Source organism: Alligator mississippiensis, chromosome 8 (assembly GCF_030867095.1).
Source record: "Alligator mississippiensis isolate rAllMis1 chromosome 8, rAllMis1, whole genome shotgun sequence".
In the NCBI taxonomy this organism is placed as follows: domain Eukaryota; kingdom Metazoa; phylum Chordata; order Crocodylia; family Alligatoridae; genus Alligator; species Alligator mississippiensis.
In genome coordinates, this window is record NC_081831.1 from 34,743,478 (window position 1) to 34,770,134 (window position 26,657).

At 48.1% G+C, this 26,657-nt stretch overlaps 1 long non-coding RNA gene across 1 annotated transcript in view; it reads left to right on the plus strand.

Annotated features, from left to right (window-relative positions):
• The window catches only part of LOC109281789 (uncharacterized), a 157,894-nt gene that overhangs the window by 56,817 nt on the left and 74,420 nt on the right, over positions 1-26,657 (plus strand). The window lies entirely within an intron of this gene.

Below are 26,657 nucleotides of genomic sequence, written 5' to 3' on the forward strand. Positions count from 1 at the left end.
CATGTTTCTCTGTTTTTATGTTCTCCTAGGCATCCTGTGAAGTCCATCAGTAGCACATGTAATCTTTTGTCATTGCTAGTGTGTGTGACGGGCTAGCTGGCAGTGACCTAGCCCAGGGGTTTTGAAAGGGCAAAAGATGATTGGAGGACTTGGGATTCCCTTTTCTCATCAATCTGGTAATGATTTGGCCCAGGGGTTTTAAAGGGGTAAAAGATTATTGGAGGATTTGGGATTCCCTTTCCTCACCAATTAGGCCCCAGAGACTCGCCCCTCATGTCCCCTGATTGGCCCCTTGGATCACCTGGAGGGGGATAAAAGGGGCAGCATGGCTGACTCAGGGAAGAGACCAGTGAGGGACCATGAGGAAGGAGCTTCAAAGAGCTGGCAAGAGGTAAGCCAGCGGGGCGGAAGCAGTTGCACCAGAAGAGCCTGAAGGAGCAGGACCTGCAGGCAGCAGTTGGATGCTCAGCAGCATGGCACGTGGCCGGCAGGAGAGGCTTCCTGCTGGGCTCGAGGATCCCCTATGAGAGGCTGTGGCCAGCAGGAGAGGCTTCCTGCTTCAGCAAGGATTTGAGCAGCAACCTGAGGGGTTCCCAGCTCGGCTTCCAGCTCCTCCAATCAGAGACCAGGCAGCTCGATGTGAGGCCAGGGCTCCAGGAAGGTCAAGACCCCTAGCAGCTTGGAGCAGTGCCAGCAGTGGTGGCTGTGTGGCAGTGTTCCTGCCTACCACATGGAAGATATAAGTTCAAGTTCCAGCTTTGGTGACTTGGGGTGAGTGAACTAACAAGAAGTTCCTCTTGCAGGGAAAGGGGCCATTGTGTTTTTCCCCTTTCTCCCCTTCAAAGGTACCTAGGCCCTATATTTCTTTGTCCTTTGACATTTTGTATTTTGTGCCTTTTTATATTTCCCCACCCAGTATTGTTTGTTCTGCTGTTTGTGTTTTATATTTTGTTAACCCTGTCTTTTGTCAATGATTGTAAATGTCTAACCTTTGTTGAATCCTGCCCCCTTGGGGCATTGTAGTGTCCACTATACCCCCCGATTATGCCTGTTATGTTCCCAGTATTGTTCCCTCATTAAAAGGTATATGGTTAAGTCCCCAGTGGTGGTCTGGCTCTGCTCTATAGGGGGAGGAGAGTCCCTACACTTCCCACAGTGCTTGTGCACTTGCTTTGATCCCTTCAATTGGAGAGGGGGTACCTTTTGGAGTACCGCCCGGGTTACATGTGCATCCGCAGTTGTATTTCCTAGGTTATAATAGATTTGATTTTTGATTGTATCTTCCTCTTGGAAACCCCATTTCCCTAGCTGCATGGTCAATTTAGCAGACAATTTTCTATATATAATAATGGCTGTATCTAAACACTTTATCGTGCATCAGCAGATGCATGACTAACAGAACCAAGGAGGTGATACTTCCCCTGTATCGGGCGCTGGTCAGACCGCAGTTGGAGTACTGCGTGCAATTTTGGGCGCTGCACTTCAAGATGGATGTAGATAACCTGGAGAGGGTCCAGAGAAGGGCCACTCTTATGGTTAAGGGCTTGCAGGCCAAGCCCTATGCGGAGAGACTAGGGCACCTGGACCTCTTCAGCCTCTGCAAGAGAAGGTTGAGAGGCGACCTTGTGGCTGCCTATAAGTTCATCATGGGGGCGCAGAAGGGAATTGGTGAGGCTTTACTCACCAAGGTGCCCCTGGGGGTTACAAGAAATAATGGCCATAAGCTAGCAGAGAGCAGATTTAGACTGGACGTTAGGAAGAACTTCTTCACAGTTAGAGTGGCCAAGGTCTGGAACGGGCTCCCAAGGGAGGTGGTGCTCTCCCCTACCCTGGGGGTCTTCAAGAGGAGGTTAGATAAGCATCTAGCTGGGGTCATCTAGAGCCAGCACTCTTTCCTGCCTATGCAGGGGGTCGGACTCAATGATCTATTGAGGTCCCTTCTGACCCTAACATCTATGGATCTATTCAATAAGTGCATTTGATAAGATGTGGAGAGGCAGGGCTCAGCACAAAATGTGCAATTGTAATGGTGTTCTTGCTGTTTAACTAGCATGTATTAAAGCTTGCACTATATTGTGTATAGTACTGAATATTTAAGCCCTGATCCTGCAAGGGATGTGGCTAACTTTGTGCAATGTGCTCAGTAACAATATCTAGTTCTTACATAGCACCCTTCATTGGTAGATCTTGTAGCACTTTACAAAGGAGGTCAGTATTACTACTGGCATTACATGGTAGGGGAAACTGAGGACAGAATGGGAAGTCACTTGCCTAATATCACCAGCAGACCAGTGGAAGAGATGGGAATACAACCTAAGTATCACAGATCCAACCTGGTGCTTCATCTAGTGGCTCATGGTGCCTCCATACAATCCTAAAGAAGTCAATGGGATTATGTGCAGAACTTTAGGTATGTGTGTATGTTTTGATAGGCGTAGAGCCTTATTGTGTGATGTGTTATATGCAACTATATTTCACACTGTATGTGCTGTATGATGTGCCTGCACTGTGATAGCTGTCTCTATTGTTTAATGCATTTGTGTTTTGTGCTACCTGGGTTTTTTTGGAGTGCTCAACATAGGTAGAGCTGGTTGACATTTCTCTAAATTAATAATTTTGACAAAATGTTCAATTCTGAGCTAAAAATGAGAGAGAGAGAGAGAGAAATCAACTTGTTTTTGCGTAAATTAGATATTCTATGTGCATATTTTAAGTCTATTTTGCATGCATCTTCAGCCCAAATTATATGCATATTTGGCATACATACCAAACATGCACATCCTCGATGCACAAGCTTGGGCTATTTTGTCTCGGAGGAAAGGCAGCAAAAGGGCACAGCAGCCCCTTTGGCTCTCCAGGGAACTAGCGGACCTCCTGCGGCCAAAAAGAAAGGCCTACAAAGGATGGAGGATGGGATCTACCTCCAAGGAGGAATATTTTGTACTGGTCTGGACCTGCAGAGAGTGAACCAGGAAAGCCAAGGCTGTGACGGAACTCCAACTAGCTACAAGAAAAGGATTTGGGGGTCATGATTGACCACAAGATGAACATGAGCCATCAATGTGATGCTGCGGCTAGTAAAGCGAGCAAAACGCTGGTTTGCATCCATAGATGCTTCTCAAGCAAATCCCGGGACATCATTTTCCTGTTGTACTTGGCTTTGGTGAGGCTGCAGCTGGAGTATTGCATCCAGTTTTGGGCTCCACAATTCAAAAAGAATGTGGAGAAGCTTGAGAGAGTGCAGAGAAGAGTCTCATGCATGACCAGAGGTCAGGAAAACAGACCTCATTAAGACAGGCTGAGAGCTATGGGGCTCTTTACCTGGAAAAGCGCAGGCTCAGGGGTGATCTGAAGGCCACCTATAAGTTTACCAGGGGTGTTCACCAGGATCTGGGGGAATGATTGTTCACCAGAGCACCCCAAGGGATGACAAGGTCGAGTGGTTATAAACTCCAGCAAGACCATTTCAGGCTGGACAGAAGGAAGACTTTCTTTACTGTCCGAACCCTCAGGATCTGGAATAGCCTGCCATTGGAGGTGGTTCAAGCATCCACATTGAACGCCTTCAAGAGAAATTTAGATGCTTATCTTGCTAGGATCCTATGACCCCAGCTGACTTCCTGCCCCTTGGGCAGGGGGCTGGACTCGATGATCATCTGAAGTCGCTTCCAGCCCTAATGTCTATGAATCTGTGAATAGTTACCAGTATGAGCCATGTGATTATTTTGTATGGGTGCATTCCTCAGAATAATCTTGTATATATTTTTGTACATTGTGTATGTTTTGGATGTAGGTATTGCTGTGCATAAGAATCACCTGTGCATTTCATATGGGCAGGTGTTGCTGTTTTGTGTACAATCTTGTTTTTGTTGTATATTTTGTATGTGTGTGCAATCTTGAGGGCATGCACTGTGTGTTGTGTTCCCAGGTATTTGCAGGCATGTTAGGAGACGGACTACCAGGAAATAGAGATCTTAATACAGAGCCATCCAAGAGAGAAACTGATTCAATGAAGCAGAGTAAGTTAAATAATAATCAAGTCCAGTTTCCTTTGCAGTGGCATCTCCTGTGACCAGGCCTGTGCGGCATCTCATTTGTCTATACACTGGGAGAAACAGGGTGGCTAGTCTCTGCATAATTGAGCTCTACTGTGACAGGAAAATGCTTTGATATTCCATTGCAGCAGCTTCCTGGGGAGACCTGAAAATTCCTCCTCTGAAAACTCCCAGGGCTTCTGGTGCAATTAACCCTACCAATGGCACCTGCAGGCAGGAGGTCACTGCTGAACTCCCCACAGAATTATAGTTTGAAGAAAGAATTTACAGCAAATTGCTTTGGTTCCAGATGCAGAAAGAGACTGGAGAACTCATCAGAGAAATTCTGAGTAGTCTTTTTCTATGGCCCAGAATGTTATTGGGTCCTGAGATAGCAGTGACAGGACAAGATAACAATTCTTTGGCTCTGAATAGTACACTGGGTACCTCTGGGGAGAAGGAGGAGAACTACCTGGGAGTGTAATGAGCAGTGGGCAACCAGAACACCATCCCTGGGCACTGTTACGCCTCTGGAATGAGACATTCAAAGCAGAGAGACCAGACCTTTGTAATGGCTATGTTGCCTGGGGGAACTAAATCTAAGCCAATTTTTTTGGCTCAGATTTTTCACTAAACATGGCAGAACTGGGGTGACCAAAAATTTTTGCCCAGTGCTGTTGCATTTGTTAAATGGGTTTCAGTCTACAAAGTGGGGAAAATTGTGAAATATTTAGTTTTGATGTGTACTTCAAAAATAGAAAACCAAGTAAAATACTTTATTTTGGGTCAAACTTGTCATTTTGTTCAACCCAAAGAGATTATTCTTTTATTTCTCAGTACTCCATGTGAACAAAACCTGAAACCACCACCACCTCAGAGATTCCTACAGTTCTCTTGACAAAAGGGACCCCAGGAATGTTTGGATGTTCATCAACAAGATGAGGAGGACATGGATGCCTGATACCCTTGAATTTTCCTGTGCTTTCCCCTCTATCTCCTATGCAATAGAAGGTTGGATCAAGGACTCCTTTGTGAAGAAGCGGTGGTTTCTGAGGGTGGCAAACAGGCTGTCAACCTATGATAGATGGAGGTGGTGTCTATGGGGCAGAAGAGATTCAGGATTTGTGTAACCAGCTGACTCTGCATATCCCAAAGGGCTGCAAGAACTGGCTTCTGGGCTGCATCTACCTAGCAGTTCCCATTCAGGTACTTAAACTGAGCCTAAATCAGGGGCAGGCAAAATACAGCCTCCTGGCTCGATCCAGCCCACCAGGCCATTCTATCTGGCCTGTGGGGCCCCTAAAAATTTTTAAAAATTAATTTGTATCTGTCCCTAGCTGCCGGTCAAAGATGACAGGCGCCAGTGGTATAGCAGGACCCAGGGGAACCTGGCAGCAGGACCCAGCGGCTGAGCAGCAAGGCCCATCTGGCTTCACCATACCCAGAGCCCCCAACTGGAAGCCTCTGCAGCTTCTGGCCTCACAGCGACAGGGCTGTTCCACACCTCTCTCTGTCCGAGTGGAAAGGCAGATTAGATTGAATGGAGGGACAGGGAGAACCCGCTGTGATCAGCCCAGCAGCAGAGAACCGGGTGGTGCTGCCCAGGGCTGGAGACACAGCAGGAAGTGGTGGGCAGGGGGGAAGTAGCAGGGGGTCTGCAGGGAGCGGCAGTGGGAGTAATGGAAGCGGGGCATGGAAAGCAGTGGTGGCAGGGGGAGTGGTGGGCAGGCTGCAGAAAGTGGCATTGATGTGGGGAGCAGTGTAGGGAGGGGCATGGGGAGCAGCAGTGGCACAGGGAGCAGCAGGGGGTCAATGGGGGGAGTGGTGGGGGGGGCCGTGGGCAGCAGTGGTAGCATGGAGAGCAGTGTGGGGGGGCTGCGGGAGGAGTGGTAGGCAGGCCGCAGAAAGTGGCAGTGGCGCATGGAGCGGCAAGGGGGGGCTGCAGGGAATGGCAGTGGTGGTGGCAGGGGGAGCAGTGGCGGTGGCAGCTGGGAAGCAGTGGTGGTGGCAGCAGTAGTGGGTGGGTGTGCAGGAGGGAAAGCAGGGGAACGGCAGAGAAGTGGTGGTGGTGAGTGGGAGTGCAGAGCCCTTGCTGGTGCTCTGGGCCTGGCAGGGACCCAAGATGCGGCGGCACGAGTGTAGAGCCTGGGCATGGGGTCTGCCTGGCTGCATTGCGTGAGGCTTCCACGTAGTCCATGAGATAGAGCTGGCAGCCTGGCCCCATCTCTCTCTTTCTCTACCTCCCCACCCCAACCACATACCCCAAGCCCATCCACCATACTCACACCTCACCACACACACACACACACACACACTCCCCAACCACACCACCTGCATACACCCCCTTACAGCCTACACACAATATACAGGAGTAGGACTGTATTATGAGCTACTATGCAATCACCTCTAGATACACTGCCTGACACAGAACAGGAGGTGAACACAGTGGGCCTGGCTTGCCCAATTTCTAGTGGATGAGCAGAGGCCTTCACTGCATGCTAGAGAGAAGAGGGATGATAAGAAGGCAGCTAAGGGACTTATTTAACTCACTGATCTGTGTATATAATAATCAACAGCAGACATGTGATTGACAAGCTTCAAATAGGCCCCAAGCTAATTGAATTACAAGGCTTCTCAAAGCTTATTGTATGTGAGAAGAGATGAGAAAGCTGTATGGGAAGAGATACTGGTCCAACTGCAATGAGAGGCCATGTATTTGAGGGGGAGAAATGGTCCAGTTTTAACACAATTATCTCACTCTCAAGAAGCCTCTCTCTGCAGCATAGCAAAAGAGAGAGAGAGGAGGAGGGTTGAGTTATGATGAGAGTCCAGGATTTGATCAATGGCCTTGTAAGAGAACAGATGAGGTTATTTTTCTTGCTCTTTTTTTCCTTACTTTCCACCCACTTTCGCAGATTAACTTCTACGGGTTTATTACCAGGAAAAAGCTTTGCAGCTCAGTAAAGTGGCAACAGCAATGCTTATTATTAGAGGCCACAGGAACCTCTCACCTTTTTATCTGAGCAATGCAAGACTCCCACTCATGCTGCCCTGCCAGCACAATGGACTGTGTGCATACTCAGCCCTTCTTGCTGCTGTGTGGCTTGGGGTGTTTTTAATTACACATTGGTTTTGATCTGGAAATGAAGGAATTGCAGCTCCAGCCAGGAATGCAGGCCAGGTTCTAGTCCATCTTGTAGGTACGTAAGTAGTTTTAGGTGCTTAGGAGTGATCCTATTCCACCCTGCCTGAGTTCCTGGAAAACAGTTAATACAAAAGTTGGGTTGGTCCTCCTCCTCTGCATTGCTTTTTTGTGACTTGATCTTAATGGTAAGATGATGACATATTTACAAAAGTAGATGCATTAATGGATTTTCAGGACCTGATCAGGGTGGAAAAGAATTGCACTTAGGTGCCTAAATCCACTTAGATGCCAAATAGGTGGAACAGGTTGTGGTCCAGTATGCATTAGTTTGGTGGGCAATCTGAAAAAACTGAAGATGTTTGGTTCAGAATGAACCAAAACTGTTTTCACTGGTTTGGGCTGAAAAAGAAAAAATCAGTGTCTGTATCTTAGATTTCATTTCATTTGACCCCCATTGACATACTATGCACAATTTAGGTCATTTAACACTTTTCTTCAACCATTGTTTCTTTCCTTTTAAGTAAAGCATGGAAGTTGGATCAGGTACCTGTGCTGACCCTTTCTAATTCAGGCTCTTTCCTTTGTTAATGACCTCCCTGTTGAGCTTTCCATACATTTATTAATATTCATTGCGCTGTACTTATTTTACATTTAATGAATTAAACCCATATTTCAGGGCTTCTGCTGGTTGGCTACAGAGTCCAGGCAGAAATTCCAATCCCCATGCATAATTTAGCTTTTGTAATTTTTGCCTTCCTCTGATGCATTAGATTGGCCACAACTCATGTTCCTGATGGTATTAAGATACTTCTCAGGTGCGTGGGGAGGTGAGATTTGCTCAAATGCTCAATGTTAAACTGATCACCAGAGTTTGTATAAAGAAAAGATTTCCCCTGGTCAGATTAGCAAGGACCATTTCTAGAGGTTTCATAAATTTCATAGATGTCATAGACATTAGTGTTGGAAGGGACATCGTAAGGTCATTGGGTCCAGCCCCCTGCCCAAAGGTCAGGACGTCAGCTAGGGTCAAAGGATCCCAGCAAGATAAGTGTCCAAATGTTTCTTAAAAGTGTCTAGAGTAGGTGCCTGCACCACCTCTGGGGGAGTCTGTTCCAGGCCTTGGGGGCTTGGACAGTAAATAAGTGTTTCCTTATGTCCAGCCTAAAATGGTCTTGCAGGAGCTTGTGACTGTCACAACCCAAGGGTGTGATTTTTTGTTTGTGTGCGCTTTGGCACCGCTGAATTTTTTTCCCGCCATTTGAAACTTTCTTTGCAGGGTGCATTTCTTCTTTGCAGCATAGAAATGCACGTTGCAAGGAGTTCCCGCCATTTGTATTTAAATTCGACCCCCCCACTATTGGTTGTTTCTAAATTATTCCCACGTGGTGGCTAGCGATTGGCTTGCTGGCCGTATAAGAGGCTTGGGTGGTTTCCGCCCAAGTTGGAGAACTTCGAGCACGCTGCAGAGTGCCTCTACGGAGATTTGACCTGCGGCTGGCTGATCGATAGACTATCGATCCTATCGATTCTTCTCCCCGTCGCCGAGCGCAATCCTTGACGTATCCCTCTTCCCTGCGCGCAAAAAGTTCCACGGAGCCTCGACAACTTCGTGTGAGTCAGAGTTTTGTCCGAGTCCTTAACATAGGGATTTAAGCGGAGCTTTACCTGGGAAACTGTCCAGCCTACACCGCGACCATCTACGGTGTAAGTAAACAATCTTGAATCAACCACTAAGCGTCCGTGCCTAATTCTAGCGTGTCGCCTGCTTTCTCCGACCCAGCGTGTCCGGGCTGCTGGCCACAGCCCGCAGCGCGAAAAAAGGGCCCCGGATCGCTCCCGGCCCGCACAGTGACCATTGGAGCTTGTCATCCCTTGGGGTGCTTTGGTGAACAGGTGTTACCCCAGATCCTGATGCACACCCCTTATGTACTTATAGGCTACCACTAAGTCACCCCGAGCCTGCGATTCTCCAGGTTGAAGAGTCCCGTAGCTCACAGCCTGTCTTCATAAGGCCTGTTCTCTTGCTTTCCGATCATGTGAGTGGCTCTCCTCTGGACTCTCATGTGTCGCCTGTCTTTGTTGTATGGAGCATAGCTCACTTCTTATGATCATGTATGGATATTGTAAAGCAGGTCTCAAGTCTGGTGGTGGAAGTTTTGTGTCTCTAGACATGCAAGGGGAACATTATGGACCCTTATGGACTTATCCTCTCTTACTAGTTTGATGTGATCACAGGAGATGGAGCTAGATGACCCAAGTGGTTCTTTTGTGCCTTATGTTCCTAATTTCAGAACAGAAAATGCCATTTCAAAACAAAATGATGTTTCATTTGAGAACCTGTCAAAATGAAACGTGAGTATGAAAATGTTGACAGATTTTGTTATTTGCCAGTTTTGACCCCATTAATTTTGGCTCTCCTGAAACTCTATTTCTCTATGAGTTGTGTATTAGTCAAAAAATAAACAAATTGCCCAGTTCCAGTTATAACAACTGGCCAGAGCTAGACCAACTGTAGCACAAGGTGTGGGTACAGATTCTTCTACATGGTGTGGCCAGTGAGTCCCAAACCTGAGCTGCAAACCGGACTTCTCCCAAACTATTCTCGCCTGCCTCTCCCCTACAGCTGAAGGATGCTCATAACCTGTTTTCCCCTCCTGTGCCACATTAGTTTCTTCTCTGCTTGGCCAATTCACCTCAGTCCTGATTAGCAGCATGTCTTCCTCCCTGCCACCCACCCTCCCCCTTCAAGTCCTTGCTGCTCCTTGCATTGCTCTGCTAGTGCAGATCAATACTGTTCTGCCTCACTCCTTTGCTATTCCAGTGTCAGGACCCTCCTAGTTTTGCCACTGCCTGTGAGTCCTGACTTGATGGTCAAGTCCCGAAGGATTATAAGATCTTCCACTTTACCTTCATTTTGACAGCACATCTCCATCTAACCTATTTTTGGCTTTTTCCTTAGCAAAGGCAATTGATCCCATAATTTCATAGACATTTGGGCTGGAAGGGACCCTGAAGGATCATCGAGTCCAGCCCCCTGCCCCAGGGGCAGGAAGTCAGCAGGGATCATAGGATCCCAGCAAGATAAACATCCAAATGTCTCTTGAAGGTGTTCAAAGTGGGTGCTTGAACCACCTCCGGTGGCAGTCTATACCAAACCTTGGGGGCTCAGGGAGTAAAGAAGTTCTTCCTTATGTCCAGCCTGAATCGGTTGTGGCGGAGTTTGTGACCATTCAATCTTGTCATCCTTGGGGTGCTCTGGTGAACAGACATTCCCCCAGATCCTGGTGAACACCCCTGATAAACTTATAGGCAACCACCAGATCACCCCTGAGCCTGCGCTTTTCCAGGCTGAAGAGTCCCATCGCTCTCAGTCTTTCATCGTAAGGTCTGTTTTCCTGACCTCTAATCATGCGCGTGGCTCTCCTCTGCACTCTCTCAAGCTTCTCCACATCCTTTTTGAATTGTGGAGCTCAAAACTGTATGCAGTACTCCAGCTGTGGCCTCACCAAGGCCGAGTACAACAGGAGAATGATGTCCTGGGATTTGCTTGAGAAGCACCTATGGATGCAAGCCAGTGTTTTGCTCGCTTTACTAGCTGCAGCATCACATTGAATGCTCATGTTCATCTTGTGGTCAATCATGACCCCCAAGTCCCTTTCATCTGTAGTGCTAACCAGCGTATCACTGCCAAGCCTATAAGCATGCTGCAGGGTTTTCCTCCCAAGGTGGAGAACCTTGCATTTTTTAGTGTTAAACACCATCAGGTTCTCATCTGCCCATTTCATGAGCCAGTCAAGATCTGCCTGGATCACCCTCCTGTCCTCAGGTGTGGATGCTTTACCTCAGAGTTTGGTGTCATTGGCAAACTTGCCCGGGCTGCTTCTGACACCAATGTCCACATCATTAGTGAAGATGTTAAAAAGTATAGGCCCTAGAACAGAGCCTTGGGGGACCCCACAAGTCACTGCACACCACGACAATTGACTTCCATCAGCCACCACCCTCTGGGTCCGACCGCAGAACCAATTCCCCAGCCAGCAGATCGTGGTGAGGTCGAGGCCACAGTTAGACAGTTTTGCCAAGAGGTGATCATGGGATACCAGATCGAAGGCTTTTTAAAAATCAAGATATACGATATCAATCTCTTTCCCCTTGTCCAGGTGATAGGTCACCTGGTCGTAAAAGGAAATGAGATTGGTCAAGAAAGTCCTACCCACAACAAACCCATGCTGGCTATCCCTCAGGATATTGCCATCAGCTAGTCTGTTAAGAATGGCCTTTTTGATAATCTTTTCCAAGACCTTCCCCAGGATAGAGGTCAGGCTGATGGGCCTGTAGTTTGCCAGATCCACTTTCCTCCCTTTCTTGAAGACAGGCACCACACTGGCCTTCTTCCAATCTTCGGTCACTTCACCAGAGCACCAGGAGATCTGTGCCAGGGGCTGAGCTATGATGCTAGCCAGCTCCTTGAATACCCTTGGGTGTAAACCGTCAGGGCCAGCTGACTTGAAGGTATCCAGCCTCCTAGGATGTTCCTTCATGAGGTCAGCTTCGATGAAGGGTAAGGAATCTCCCTCACCCGGGCATCCCTGACCCACAGTGGGCAGGGGTGTCCCTTGGGACTGGTGAAAAACTGATGTAAAGTACCCATTTAGCAAGTTTGCTTTTTCATGGGCATCGGTTGTCAGTTGTCCCATCTGGTTTAGCAAGGGTCCAATGTTGCCCTTGCTTTTCCTCCAGCTCCCAACATATCTAAAAAAGGACTTTTTATTGTCCTTGATATTTGTAGCTAGCTGGAGTTCCATCGCAGCCTTGGCTTTCCTGGTTCGCTCCCTGCAGGTCTAGACCAGAGCAGAGTATTCCTCCTTGGTGGTGGTTCCAGTCCTCCATCCTTTGTAGGTCTTCTTTTTAAGACGCAGGAGGTCTGCTAGTTCCCTGGAGAGCCAAGGGGGTTGCTGTGCCCTTTTGCTGCCTTTCCTTCGAGACGGGATAGACTTTGCTTGCACATCTAGGGTTGCTCCATTGAGGAGCAACCACTCGTCCTGAACTCCCCTCCCCTTTAGGTTGTGGCCCTTTAGGGCCTCACTGACAATCCTCCTTAGCTTGTCGAAGTCAGCTTTCCTGAAGCTGAGGACTTCTGTATTACTGACTGACTCGCCAGCTTTATGGTGGATGGTGAAGGTGATCAGCTCATGTCACTCAACTTCCCTTCGATCATTAGGTCACTGATTAGGTCATCCCCTGTTGCCAGTACCAGGTTGAGCAGTGCTTTACCTCTCGTTGACCCGTAGACTTCCTGCATCAGATAGAGCTCATCCACGCACGAGAGAAAGGTTTGTGACTTCTCGGATTTGGCTGAGCGCTCCTCCCACGAGATGTCTGGGTAGTTAAAGTCTCCCGTGACAACCATACACCGGGAGTGTGCAACCTCAGTCAATTCCCTGGCAAACTCCTGGTTAAGGTCTTGACCCTGGGTAGGGGGTCTATAGTAGACTCCCACCATAGTATCTCCTGTGCCATGTTCCCCAAGGATTTTAAACCAGAGGGTCTCAAGTCTTCCACCCTGGGCGCCAATGTTGGCTTGCAGGGATGTGTAGCTTTCCTTGACAGAGAAAGCTACACCCCCGCCCCTTTTGTCCACTTGATCCCTCCTGTACAGGGTATAGCCATCTATACCCATGGTCCAGTCATGGGTGGAGTCCCACTAGGTCTCTGTTATCCCTGTGACATCATAGTTATTTGCATTTAGCAGGAGGACAAGTTCCTCCTGTTTATTCCCCAAGCTCCTGGCGGGTCTAAGCCCACTGTGCCCCTGTGAGCCCAGGGACCCCCAGAAGAGCCCCCAAGACCCCCAACGAGCCCGGCCTGCCCGCAGGTAAGCAGGGGCCTGTGGAGGGAGGGACTTAGCTACCTTAGCCAGCTGGGAGCTGACTGAGTCGGAGGTGGGGAGGGTCATGTCCCCCCCACCCCCCGCTTCTACTTGGGTCAGCCCCCCAGGGAGCTGCGCAACCGGGCTTCTGGCACGTGAGCCAGGTTAGGGGGAGGGGAGTACTCACCCATTCCTTCCCTTGGTGGTGGGGAGGGACCCCCTTAGCCTCCCCTAACCCTCCAAGACCAGCAAGGCACCAGCTGGCCCTTCTGCGCATGTGTGCAGTTTAAAAATGGCCCGGCAATGGCACAAGCCTCAGTCTGGTCCCAGCTCTGGTGTGAGACATGTGGGTGTAAGCCCGCTGTACCCCTGTGAGCCCAGGGACCCCCAGAAGAGCCCACTGGACCCCTAACGAGCCTGGCCTGCCCGCAGGTAACGATATAATGATGCGCAAAAACACTCTTGGAGTCAAAGCTGAGACACTCAAATTGTTTAATAGATGTGCTTCACCAAGTTTCCATACATATGATTTAAATTATCCCACCAATATCTTTTATGAAAGAAACAATGTAGCGTATCACATGAAAACACTATCACCAGGGAAACCCCAGGTATTGCTCTCTGATTGGTACACAATTGTTTTACTAAGAAAGAGAGAAATGTGTTACCATAAAAAAATCATTGACAATGATCCACATCTCTTATTTCTGCTTCTGTTCTGGTTTGTGAGAACCCAGAACTGGCTATGATCCTAGATTCAGTATTTCTCTGCAGGGGACTCAATGCCTCTAGGGACTGGTTATGGTCCATGGATCTTTTTATTTAACAACTGAAAGTTGTTGCCATTTGACTACTACTTGTCCTGTCCAGCTTATATACAACACAATTGTCACCATAAATGGCTCTGAGAGACACTCTCTTCAAATGAATAGTTATTGTATTATGCCATTTGAATATCTATTTTATTTTGTATGCATATTACAATAAGGTTTTTGTAGTGCTCTGTTAAGTAGTTGACCGAAGTCCAATAATGTTCAGTTAGTTATGCTAAGGGCTTAGAAGTCAAGCTAAACTTCATATGACCTTCAAGTTGGTTACAATCTTGAGAATTGTCTAGTTAAAGGGTTTCTTTCTCTAAGTCAGATCACAAGAATTAAGGGCATTCAGCAGTTTGTGCTTCCTCTTTTCAGAATCCCAGACCGCTGACAGTAGAATTGTCTGTATGCCTAGTATTGTGGTATTTTTGGATACTTTTCTTTTCAAGACAAGCGCATGAGAATGAGCTAATTCCATAAGATTATATGTTGTAAACAAGTTGACTATACAAAGGGTTGTGTGAAGTTGTATCTTGAGCTTTCCCTATTAATTGCAGCATTGCAATGGATGAAGGATTGGTTGCTTATGCTTTATGTCACTGACTATGACATTTTAAAGGCCCAATCAATAACCTAATTGAGCAATGCTGGATTAGTCTTTTGCACTTTTATCCATAAATGACAACTGGTCAACAGTATGGTAATGAACACCCTAAAGAGTTCACCCTTCTGGTTTGGTGATGTGAGGAGGCTTGTCTACAGCTGTTTGCACTGGATCTGTTGTGAGTAAGGCTCAGTTAAGGGCTCTCAGTTCTAAACCTTTTTCAAGCACTCCAATAAATGTTATAAACTGGCCCTCACAGGCCTTTGTTGTTGCTTTCAGCCTTCCAGCTGGGAAGGGAAACTTTTGTTGACAGACTAGGTAAGTAGAGAATGAATCAGTTTGCAGCAGCTCAATGCTGGCTAATTTATAACGTGGTGCATGTAGTCTGTGGAGCTTTGGAAAGATGTTATTTTGTTCGCTAAACTGTTCCTGGCTCTGCCTTTGTCTGTAGGGTGAGAAATCATTTAACATGCTTTGAAAGCCTTCCTGCAGTACAACAGTATTTTTCATCAGTAATGTTTGCATTTAAGCAGTACATTTTTGCTTACAGTTTCCTGAGACTGATCCATCTTTGCTCATGCTTGGCACATTGCTGAGGCAGGCAAGAACTATGCTGCTTTCCCTGAAATCGCCTTGCTCTGAAATAAGTTCCAGTTTCTGTCACAAACCTGAGTAGCTAGGATTAGAGCACTGCATGTGCATGTGTTCATGCTGGTAATGCAGTGATTGCAGGCTTTTGATAAGGCTCGGTGGCAGATACAGCAGTGGCAGCTCCTCCACAAGGAGTAAGGAGGTGATGGCAGGTGATTGGGCTGGTGTGATATCCCATGCCCTCAAACTTCACAACTTTAAACAGAATCTGCTGACCTATTTATTGTCAGAACTGACCTACTTTCAAGGTTATCCTTCCTTGATGCCACACACAAAGTTTAAGATCATTCATTTGGGAGTTGATCAATCAATGATTCAGATATGTGTGGAGTTGGAAGAAAAGCAAGGGTAACATTGGACTCCTGCTAAACCAAATGGGACATCTGACAACTGACACCCAGGAAAAAGCCAACCTGCTTAATGGGTACTTCGCATTGGTTTTTCACCAGCCCAAAGGGACTGCCCTGCCTAGCATGATGCAGGGTGGCCAGGGTGAGGTTGAATTTATACTCAGCATTGGTGTAGACCTTGTAAAGAAATGTCTTGAGAGGCTGGACACCTTCAAGTCAGCTGGTCCTGACAGATTGCACCCCAGAGTACTTAAGGAGCTGGCAGGTGTCATAGCCCAGCCACTGGCAAAGATATTAGAAAACTCGTGCCGCTTAGGTGAAGTACCTGAAGATTGGGAGAAGGCCAGTGTGGTGCCCATCTTCAAGAAAGGGAAGAAAGTAGATCCGGGGAACTACAGGCCAATAGGTTTGACCTCAGTCCCTGGAAAGAGACCATTCTTGACAAGCTGGCTGATGGCGACATCATGAGGGATAGCCAGCACGGGTTTGTTGTGGGTAGATCTTGCCTAACCAATCTCATCTCCTTATATGACCTGCTGACATATCACCTGGGCAAGGGAGAAGAGATTGACATCATATATCTGGACTTTAAGAAAGGCTTTGATCTGGTGTCCCATGATCTCCTCATGAAAATATTGGCCAACTGTGGCCTTGGCTACATCACAGTACAATGTTTGGGGAATTGGCTCTGACGTCGTACCCAGAGAGTGGTAGTTGACAGAAGTAAACCATTATGGCACTCAGTGACCAGTGGTGTCCCCCAAGGCTCCATCCTTGAACCTGTTCTCTTTAATGTCTTTATCAACGATGTGGACACTGGTGTCAGAAGTGGACTGGCCAAGTTTGACAATGACACTAAACTTTGGGGTGGAGCGTCCACACCTGAGAATAAGCTGGTGATCCAGGCTGACTTGGATAGTCTTAGAAAGTGGGCGGATACAAACCTGATGACATTCGATACCGACAGATGCAAGGTGCTCCACCTCGGGGGAAAAAACCCGGCAGCATGCTTATAAGCTCGGCAGTGCTACACTTGCTAGCACCACAGCCGAAAGAGACTTGGGGGTCACGACTGACCACAAGATGAACATGAACCACCAATGTGATTTTCCAGCTGGTAAAGCAAACCAACTCTGGCTTGCATTCATAGATTCTTCTCAAGTAAATCTCAGGATGTCATCCTCCCTCTGTATTTGGCCTTGGTGAGGCCACAGCTGGAGTACTGCATTCAGTTCTGGGCTCCACAATTCAAGAAGGATATGGAGAGGCTTGAGAGAGTCCAGAGGAGAGCCACACACATGATCAGAGGGCAAGAGAATAGGCCTTATGAAGAGAGGCTGAGAGCCATGGGACTCTTCAGACTGGAAAATAGCAGGCTCTGGGATGACCTGGTGGCAGCCTATAAGTACACAAGGAGTGAGCATCAGGATCTGGGGCAATGCCTGTTCACCAGAGCGTCCCAAGGGATGACAAGGTCCAACAGTCACAAAGTCCTCCAAGACCGTTTTAGGCCGGACATAAGGAAAAACTTCTTTACTGTCCAAGCCCCCAAGGTTTGGAATAGACTCCCTCCAGAGGTGGTGCAAGCACCTACTCTGGACTCTTTTAAAAAATGTTTGGACAGTTATCTTGCTGCGATCCTATGACCCCAGCTGACTTCCTGCCCTTGGGGCAGGGGGCTGGACCCAATGATCTTCTGAGGTCCCTTCTGTGCGGGCCAGGCCCCGATCCCGCCGCCAAGTGCGAGTCGGGAGGGGCGATCCGCGGCCCGCCTTTGCGCACGCAGGCTGTGGCCAGCAGCCCGGGCACGCGGGGTCTGAGAAAACCGGTGGCGAGCTAGAATTAGTCACAAACGCGTAGTGGTTGATTGAAAAGATTGTTTACTTACACCCAAAGATGGTAGTGGTGTAGGCTGGACAGGTTTCCAGGCGCAGCTCTGCTTAAATCCTCGCTAGAGGACTACGACAAATTCGGTTGCTCCCACGGAGTTGTTTAGGCTCCTCGAGTTCGGTTCGGTTCCCTGGTCCCCCGGAGTTGTTTAGGCTCCGTGGGTTCGAAAATTGGGATCACAGGAAAGGGATACATCTTGGATTGCGCTCGGCGACAGGGAGAGGCTAGAGGTGGTTCGTTCGTTTGTTTCCCCTCCGGAGTAGTTAAAGCTCCGTGGCGAGTGTTAAGCCTCTATTGCCTGCTTAAGAAAAGCGTTGGGTCCGTAAGGATCCACAGCGCTTAGAGATCTTCACACAGCATGAAGTCTCCTCCTCCTGGTGTTCGTGGAGTCCTCCAACTTGGGCGGAAACCACTCAAGCCTTTTGTACAGCTAGCAAGCCAATAGCTAGCTGCCACATGTGCCTACATTTGGAACTGGCCAATAATGTGGCGCGAATCCAAATACAAATGGTGGGAACTCCTTTGCAACGTGCATCACTAGTATACAAAGAAATGCACCCTGCAAAGAAGCTGTAATTTGGCAGGAAATCCCCTGTTGCACCAGTTTTCTCCTGCAGCAGAGAACTCTACCGTGCAAAGAAAGCTAGAATCGGTGGGAAAACAATTTAGCAGTGCCGAAGCACACACAAACAAAAAATCACAACTTTGGGTTGTGACACCTTCCAGCAATAATGTCTATGAAATATATGAAATCTATAAATCTATGTATAGTCAAAGCAGCCCTCTCTGTAGGGTGTATGCTGAATAATATGAGATCATACTATTAACACTATGAGGCAAGGGGACATCAAAAGAGTTCTCTTTGCTAGGACCACATCTGTATTAGAACTTTTGTTCATCCATGGTTGTTGAGGCTGCTATGTGTGTGTGCATGTGTACACACACACACACACACACACACACACACACACACACACACACACCCCTGTTGGTGCCAGTGTTGCACAACCTCACTGAAAAGCATCTAAGTGGAGGACACACTGCACTGTGGGTAGGAGTTCAGGTGTAAAGCTTCTAACCTGGCTATATCACTGGCACACATGCAGTGGCGGTGCATAGAGGGTGCACGGAGGTGCACGTGCACCCCCCAAGAGGCTGGTGCACCCCCTGACAGGCTGTGCTCCCCACTTAGGTGACGGATGGGGGAGGGGGGCAGCGGGAGAGCTGGTACCACCCCCTGTAAGCGCCGGATGGGGAGTGAGAGTTCCACAGCCACTTCCGGAAATGCTGTGGTCACTTCTGGGAGCACGCAGCCACTTCCGGGAGTGAGATCAGCCGTGGGGAGCCCCCCCCACTGGTCGCTGACCCCCTGAGTAAGGTGCCACCAGCCATCCTTGCACACGCCCATACTGGCATTCTGCTGGTGGCTGTATGTCAGCAAGGCTTGTATTCTCCAAGGAAATGGTTTCATTCAAGACACGAAGTCCAGGTTTTGTCTGCTTACATCATATTTGGGTATGGCTGTATACAGAGCTATAGCAACAAAAAGCAATTTCTGTTGACAAACCTTTGTCATGTATACAAGGCCTGGGAAATTTCCTTCCCTAACATCCCTTTCCATAGGACCAGTCTTTGGATTTGTGTCAAGGAAGAAATCTCTCTCAGCATTTGAATGGCAAAGCACAAAGGGCTGTGTGAGTAAAATGGAAGGAGTAGGTGCTAGCTCAGCTTCTCACCATGACACTCACTCCCAGGCATGGTCTGCTTTTCTGTAGAGCACACATATAACACTCATTTGCATATATAAAACTCTAACAAGGCATCAGGGCACAGAGCCTTCAGCATGTTTCTGCTTGTGACTGTCTGGTGTTTGCTTTAGTTGTAGTGGTGCCCAGTTGTGACAGTCTGAGACTCAGAGTAAATATGTAGACTGAATTAGTGTCCCAAAATGAGATGCCTTGGAAAAGCAGAAGTTTGCATAAGCTTCGCACCTGCCAAACAACTGACATCCATGACATATAACAGTGGTTCTCAGCTTTTTCAGACTCAAGGTACTTCTTGGAAAATGCCAGCTCTTAGCTTTCACTTGTTTTTTGATTACAGAAAAATAATACGTCCAGCAGGGGGCTTGTTGGCAGCTGTCTGTCTTTATGGGCATGGGGCCAGGAGACCTCTGCCTGCTGCAGGGCCAGCTGCCTCCCAACCCAGTGCACATCAGGTCCCCTCCTGATGTTCACAGGGCCAGGAAACAGCTGCCGCTGTAGCCAGCAGAGCTCTCCTGGTCCCGTGCACATTAGGACTAGCTAGCCCTGTGCTCCTTGTCAACCTCCAGGCTAGCACCTGGAGGAGCCTGAAGCTCCCCCTGGCTACTGCAGGGGGGCAGAACAGGGATAAAGCAGGCCTGTATCGGGCTGCTCCCATTGGAAACAAATCTGCTTCCAACAGGGAGCATGTGTACATGTGCCTCTTGGGGAAGCCTTATTGAGCAGTATTTTACTGTGGAGAAAGCCTAAACTGAATTAATTGCACATGTAGACATGCCCTCTGACGTAAATATAGGAATATGAAGGGATTTCTGGATCATTGGATCCAACCTTCTGCTGTTACAGGCCCCACTTTCATAGATTTGTGGGGCCTGGCTGAAACTCAGTCCACTGAGATATGATGCTAAAATGATCCAAAAAAGGAGAAGATGGCTTTTTTTCAAACAACCCTGAGAGCCAGATGCAACCCACTAACTCAGAAGTCATTGATGCTAATTAGAGTTCAGCTCCCACTTGGCCTGATGCTGCTTGAGGAGAATGCTGCGGGCACCAAGTGCTAGCCTGGGATGGGCTCCAGTGCTGAGTTTAATACTGGTTTAAACATGTTCAGTATTCAGTGGACATTAGATGCTATCAGCCTGGGCTTGTCTCTGGCACAAAAGAGCAAAAGTAGAAGACACTGCAGAGTGTCACCTCCCAGAGAAGAATTTGATATGACATGGCAATGCTCTATAAGGCTTTGCGGAAGTGAACTCTGGAAGGGAGGGAATGTGGAGATGTGAGGTGTAACGGTTCACCCTGGAGGAAAGTATATGACACTGCAAGTAAAATGACCACTCATTTATCTTGGTAGCAAACCTGTCACAGATTAAGCTGAGAAGCCGAAGCAGATGTATGTTACTGGAAGAGGCATCTTGATTTTCTGCACTACCCTCCTGGCTGCTTTTTTGCCCCATTCTTCTCCCCAGGCCTCTCAGCATATAAATTACTGAGTTTCATAGTTGGTATAGTCAGAAGGGACCTGAGCAGATCATCAAGTCCAACCCCCTGCCATGGGCAGAAAAGAGTACTGGGGTCAAACAACCCCAGCAAGGTGTCTATCTTGCCTCCTTGTAAATACCCCCAGGGTAGGAGTGAGCACCACTTCCCTTGGAAGTTGGTTCCAGCTCCTAGCTGCCCTGACTGTGAAGTAGTGCCTCCTGATGTCTAGCCTGAATCTACTCTCAGTCAACTTATGGCTGTTATCCCTTGTTACTTCCAGTAGTGCTCGGGGGAACAGGGACTCTCCCAATGCCTGCTGGTCTCCCTTGGCCAGTTTATAGACAGCCACCAAATCCCTTCTCAGCCTTCTCTTGTGGAGGCTGAACAGGTTCAGGTCCCGTAGCCTCTCCTCGTAGGGCCTGCCCTGCTACCTCCTGATCATAAGAGTGGCCCTCCTCTGGACCCTCTTGATGCTGTCCACATCCCTCCTGAAGTGCAGCGCCCAGAACTGGATGCAGTACTCCAACTGAGGCCTGACCAGTGTCATGTAGAGGGGGAGGATCACCTCCTTGGACCTGCTCGTGATGCATCTGTGGATGCATGACAAGGTGCGGTTAGCCTTCCTGACTGCGTCCCCACATTGGTGGCCCATGTTCATCTTGGAGTCTATAATGACTCCAAGATCCTTTTCTGCCTCCGTGCTGACAAGGAGGGAATTCCCCAGCCTGTAGGTATGCTGCTGGTTCTTTCTCCCTATGTGCAGTACTCTGAACTTCTTAGTATTGAATCGCATCTTATTCTCATCCACCCACCCCTGTAACCTGTCCAGATCCAATTGCAGTCTGTCCCTCCCTTCTAGCGTGCCCACTTCTCCCCACATCTTAGTGTCATCTGTGAATTTGAACAAGGTGCTTTTCACCCCTTCATCCAAGTCGCTGATGAAGATGTTGAACAGTGCGGGCCTGAGTACCGAGCCCTGGGGGACACCACTTCCCACATCCCTCCAGGTAGAAAATGACCCATCCACCACTACTCTCTGGGTGCGGCTCTCCAGCCAATTGGCGACCCATCTGACTGTGTAGGTATTGACACCACAATCTCCTAATTTTTTAATGAGAATGGGGTGAGAGACAGTGTCCGAGGCCTTCCTAAAGTCCAGAAAGACTACATCCACCACGACACCTGCATCCAAGGATTTTGTGACCTGGTTGTAGAAGGCCACCAGGTTGGTCTGACAGGACCTGCTCCTAATGGACCCGTGTTGGTTGCCCCTAAGGTTGGTTGCCCCTGAGGTTCAGGTTCTGTTTAAGTTACTGGGCTAACTTTACTGGTGGAGCATGCAGTATGAAGCAGAGTAGAAGTAGCATAAACATGGGCAAATTGGTATGAATCTTAACTCCAGAGGGAATCTCTCACAGGGTATCTGGGCAATGGGAGTCCTGCCTCAATGTTTAGTAGTCTTCTGCCTCTTCCAGCCAAGTTATATTGATTCCTTAAAAGGCAAGCAAGTAGCGTAAGCAATTTTACAGGTGCAGAAAGCATGTATACTCATTCTGGAGATAGCAGAGGAGAGGAAAACCCAGTTCATATGTGACGGAGAGGCCAGGGACCTGGACAGTGTAACTATGGAGGCATCAGTCTAAGAGGGAAAACAGGTAGACACTTTCACTTTGGCATCACCTTGATTTCACCTTGGAGAAGATAGGCCCATGGAGGACACCTTAGGACAGAGCAGGGAAGGGATACAATTATGATATTGTACTTGCTTTACTTCATTTTATGTTGGCAGAACAAAAACTGAAAGCCCTAAATATAGGGGATGGAAATCCTATGCTCAGAGGGAGTTCTGTGATGTCTAAGCTGGTGAGTTAGCTCCCTGACTTGCAGCATCTCAGCTGATGTCAACCTGACCAGAAGGATGTGCAAGGTCAGACCAGGAGAAGTCAGTATAATCATCAAGTCAAACTCTCTTAATGAGAGGCCAGAGAACTTCACCCAGTATTTCTTGCATCAAGATATCCTGTGAATAAAAAATTGCATTTTATTTCCAGCATAATTTGGTCTCTTTCTTCCAGTCACTGCTTTTTGTGCCTTTGTCTTCCTTTGTCAAATGTCTGCCAGATCTTTTGCCTTTGTCTTCTCTGCATGTCCACCTCCCTCACCCAGCTCCCAAAAACACTCACTGAAGTGTAGGGCAGGTCATGGGTCATGGCAGGTCTACTCTGATGCACTTTTTTCAAGACAAACAGTATAGCTTATTAACAAAGCATATGTGTCTAAACTCCCAGGCTATAAAATACTTGAACTCCAGAATAGGAGTCATTAGTCAAAAGTCAGGCTGTGATTTATAGCTGAGAACTATATAAGAGATCCTCAATCTGTTCTGTGAAAAAAACAATATTTACTTTAAGTCTGAAAGGAATCACTATTTTTTTACAGTCATAGAGAGATTTTCTTCCCAAATGGTCATGCAGGCTGACACTGACACTCAGGCTACAGTAGCACTCACATTGTCCATTCACATCTTGGATGGGACACAATAGCTGAGTAACAGTTCAGAGCAATGTCTGGCGGGGGTTGGGACAGGAAGGGAAGAATAATTTAAACTGTCCCGTTGAAGTTCTGGGAAATGGTGCATAATTATGATATGTGGCACTTAGACAATACAGCAGGCTTTAAAACTTTGTCTTAGATAGCGCTAGGTGACCTGTCATGAGCACAAAGGATTGGAATGGTGGTTTTATATCTACTCAGAAAACCATCTCCAGTAGGATAACCCTCCACCTCTTAGCAAAGCATTCATTCAGCATCTAGATTTCCCTGATATAATAATTCTCCAACCCAAACAGTGACCCAGCTTGACCCCATTTAGATGCAGTCCTACCTTGATCACAAGGCTGAGAGGATGACAGGGATTCCTTCTATTTTGCTTCCCTTCCTGTAGCAGGCACTTAGATGCGCTGTGAAGGGCACCACCTTTTCTTTTCTGTGTGTTTCCTGGGATTGCCTCAGAGGTTGTGTTTCAGGCTTAAACAAAACTAATGTTGAGCAGATGGGTCAGGAATGACAGAGATAAATTAGTTCCCTGTGGAGCTGTCCTTGTTGGTCTGTGGGTGATTTTTCTTTCCCTTAAATTGCATAAGTTAGTAATTCATCACAGCTCAGTGGGTTGCCTTGTAAATCAGGAAGGAACTCATGGAACCAGGCAGAGATGATACAGGACAGGGCTCTAGGTTTTAACTCTGTGTTGTGGGACAAAGCCATTGCATTCTCACATTGCAGTGTTGCTCTGTAGCACTGTATCGATCGCCCATGCTCAAACCTCACCTACACTGGCATTCTTGTTACCCCCATCAACCTGCATCACTACTCCAGGAATGGTGGGAAACTATTAAAAGCTTAACATAAACAGTTATCTGTAGATCCTGGTTATTCATCTGCGGCAGAGTTCTGTGCTGCTGTCACCCAGCATACCATGCAGCACACCTAAATGCAGAAGGCATTGTCAGGAACTATTATAGTGCACCACAACTTTGGTCTGTGGTTTTGATTCAGCAGGGTAATGAAGCACGTGCTACATTTTAAGCATCTAAGTGGGCCATTGAAGTTAATGGGGCTACTCGCATGCTCCAAATGAGGCACGTGTTGGTGAACTGATGGTAAGCTAGAACACTCAAGAGTTTCCTCCATCATTCTTGCAGTCCCATTTTTCTAGGGTCCTCTGTCAGTATCCTGAACATGAATTCGTGTGGTTAGTAGGGTTACCATATTTCCAGGTCCAAAAGAGAGGACACCCATTGGGCGGGGAGGGGGGAAGGGGCGGCGGAGAATATGATGGGGGGCAGTGACATACCAGTGCCCTGCCCCTGCTTATTCTGTTACCCCTCACTGACAAACCACACACCCCCAGCCCTGCTACTGCCCCTCACTCTGGACCCACTGACCCCAGCCCTGCCAGTGTACCTCACTCCCAAACAGCAGTAACCTGCCCCCCACCCCTTGCTGGTGCCCCTCATTCCCAACCTGCAGTCCCCTGGCGCCGCCAGTGCCCTGCTCACCCAACCCACAGTCACCCATCCCATCCGCTGTGCCCCTCCCTCTTGACCCACAGCACCCTGCACCCCTCCCAGCCCTGCCGGTGCCCCTCACCCCTGACCTGCAGCCCCTCAGCAGCTCAAGTAGTGCCTCTCACCCCCGATCTGTGGCCCCTACCCCCCACAAACCCTGCTCGTGCCCCTCACTCCCCACCCATGCCCCCCTTACCCAGTGATGCCCCCTGCCCCCGAGTCCTGCTGGGGGCCATCACTCCTGACCCGCAGCTCCCTGCCCCACAGCCCTGCTGCCCAAGCAGCTCCCGCATTGCTTTCTCACTCTCCATCCCTCCCTACTTACCCCTGGCTGGTTTTTGCTGTTCCTCTGCTCTCCCACAAGGTGATTGGCTGTTGGGGTCACATGACCCCCAACAACCAAGCACCTTGCCTGCTGCTCCCAGCTGGCCCAGGAGGGCAGAGGAACAGCAAAAAACTTGGACATTTTGCTCTTATTTTAAAAACCCACCCAGACACAGCACAGGGGGCCAAAAAAGAGGACATATCCAGGAAAAATGGATGTATAGTAACTCTGGTAAGGAAATGAAGTTTAGGGAAATGCAGGTGGCTAAGCCCAGGAATAGGTTACCCGGAGAGGTTCTAGAACCCCTGTCAGGGGGATGTTTTACACACTGGTTGAATACATTTGTCTGAGAAGGTGTGGGCACGGATGATCCTGGCTTGTATTGGAGGTTGGGCTACATAACCTCCCAAGGTCTCTTCCAGCCTATTTTTCTATGATTCTGTGTCCAGTTCAACAGGACTGCATTGTCTGGCCTTGCTCCAAGTGATCTGCATGTTACGGTGGCTAAAATGCTGGTGGTGTCTGGCAGACTAGCCAGCAGAACTTTGGCCCAGTTCCTTATAGGTGCTTAGGTGCCCGATTCCGATTTAAAATATAAAGAACTTGGGCATTACCACTCTTTTGCGGATCTTGGTCGTTGTCTTCACTACGGAGGCCACCAGTTGCAATAAAAAGTATTAACAGCAGTGTGGGACAGTTGGTCCACTTTCAACTGGCGTGGATTCTTTTCCACCTTGGTGGGTAGATATAATTAAGTGTAAGGGAGTCAGGCATACAGCACTGCAGTCACCACTGCTGTGGTTGTCTCACTCTGGTCAGAAGCATATGAACCTGCATTTTCACAGCAATTAAGGCTGAGAACACCTGCCAGCAAATCAACATTTTAAGGCTGTGTATTTCCACTGCACTCAGTACATGTCAATTGAATTTAAGTAATAGCTCCTTTTCCAAACAAGATATTAGCCCGTTTAATGTTAGCTTGGGTATCAGCTAAGAAATCTAATTATACGGCTATGTCAGGATCATTGATCACTTTTAACTGCAATGTAAAATGTTTGGCCCCAATGCATATGAACTGTAGCATATCTTGTATGCTTATGGCCTAGTTGCCATTTGCACTATTTTATCGGGGCAGTTAACTTACTCTCCCAATTAGCCCATATTTATGGTACTGTGTGCTGTGCCAAGGGTATTTTGTTGCTTGTTTTAGACTGAAAATATAAATTGCTTTATGTGGGAAATAAAAAAAGGCAGTTAAAAAAATATTTCAGCCTAACTTCCATGCTGCTTGTGAAACACAACAGCAGCACCCCCTAGGGCTTGAACCCTGAACATTCCCCATCTCAGTGACTAAAAGAGTGACTCCCTGGACTGGCAACAGTGGCAGCATTCACTGCCCTGTGGAAAAGCTACTAGAATAAGACGTGAAATACCAACCTATTACATACTACCTGGGTGCCTGCTGGATTCTGCGTGACAGACCCCTCCCTCTCCAGTGGCTCCATGTTGTGTGTCTGCAAGGGCATTTTTGACCCATCTGTCAGTCAGTCAGAGAGGTCATTAAAAAAAACAGTGAGGTTTCCTTCCCCTTCACCCATTCCTTCTGAAGGAAACTTAACCTGAGACCCAGAGACAGCCCGAGCAGGGTGCGGGGCCTGGGAC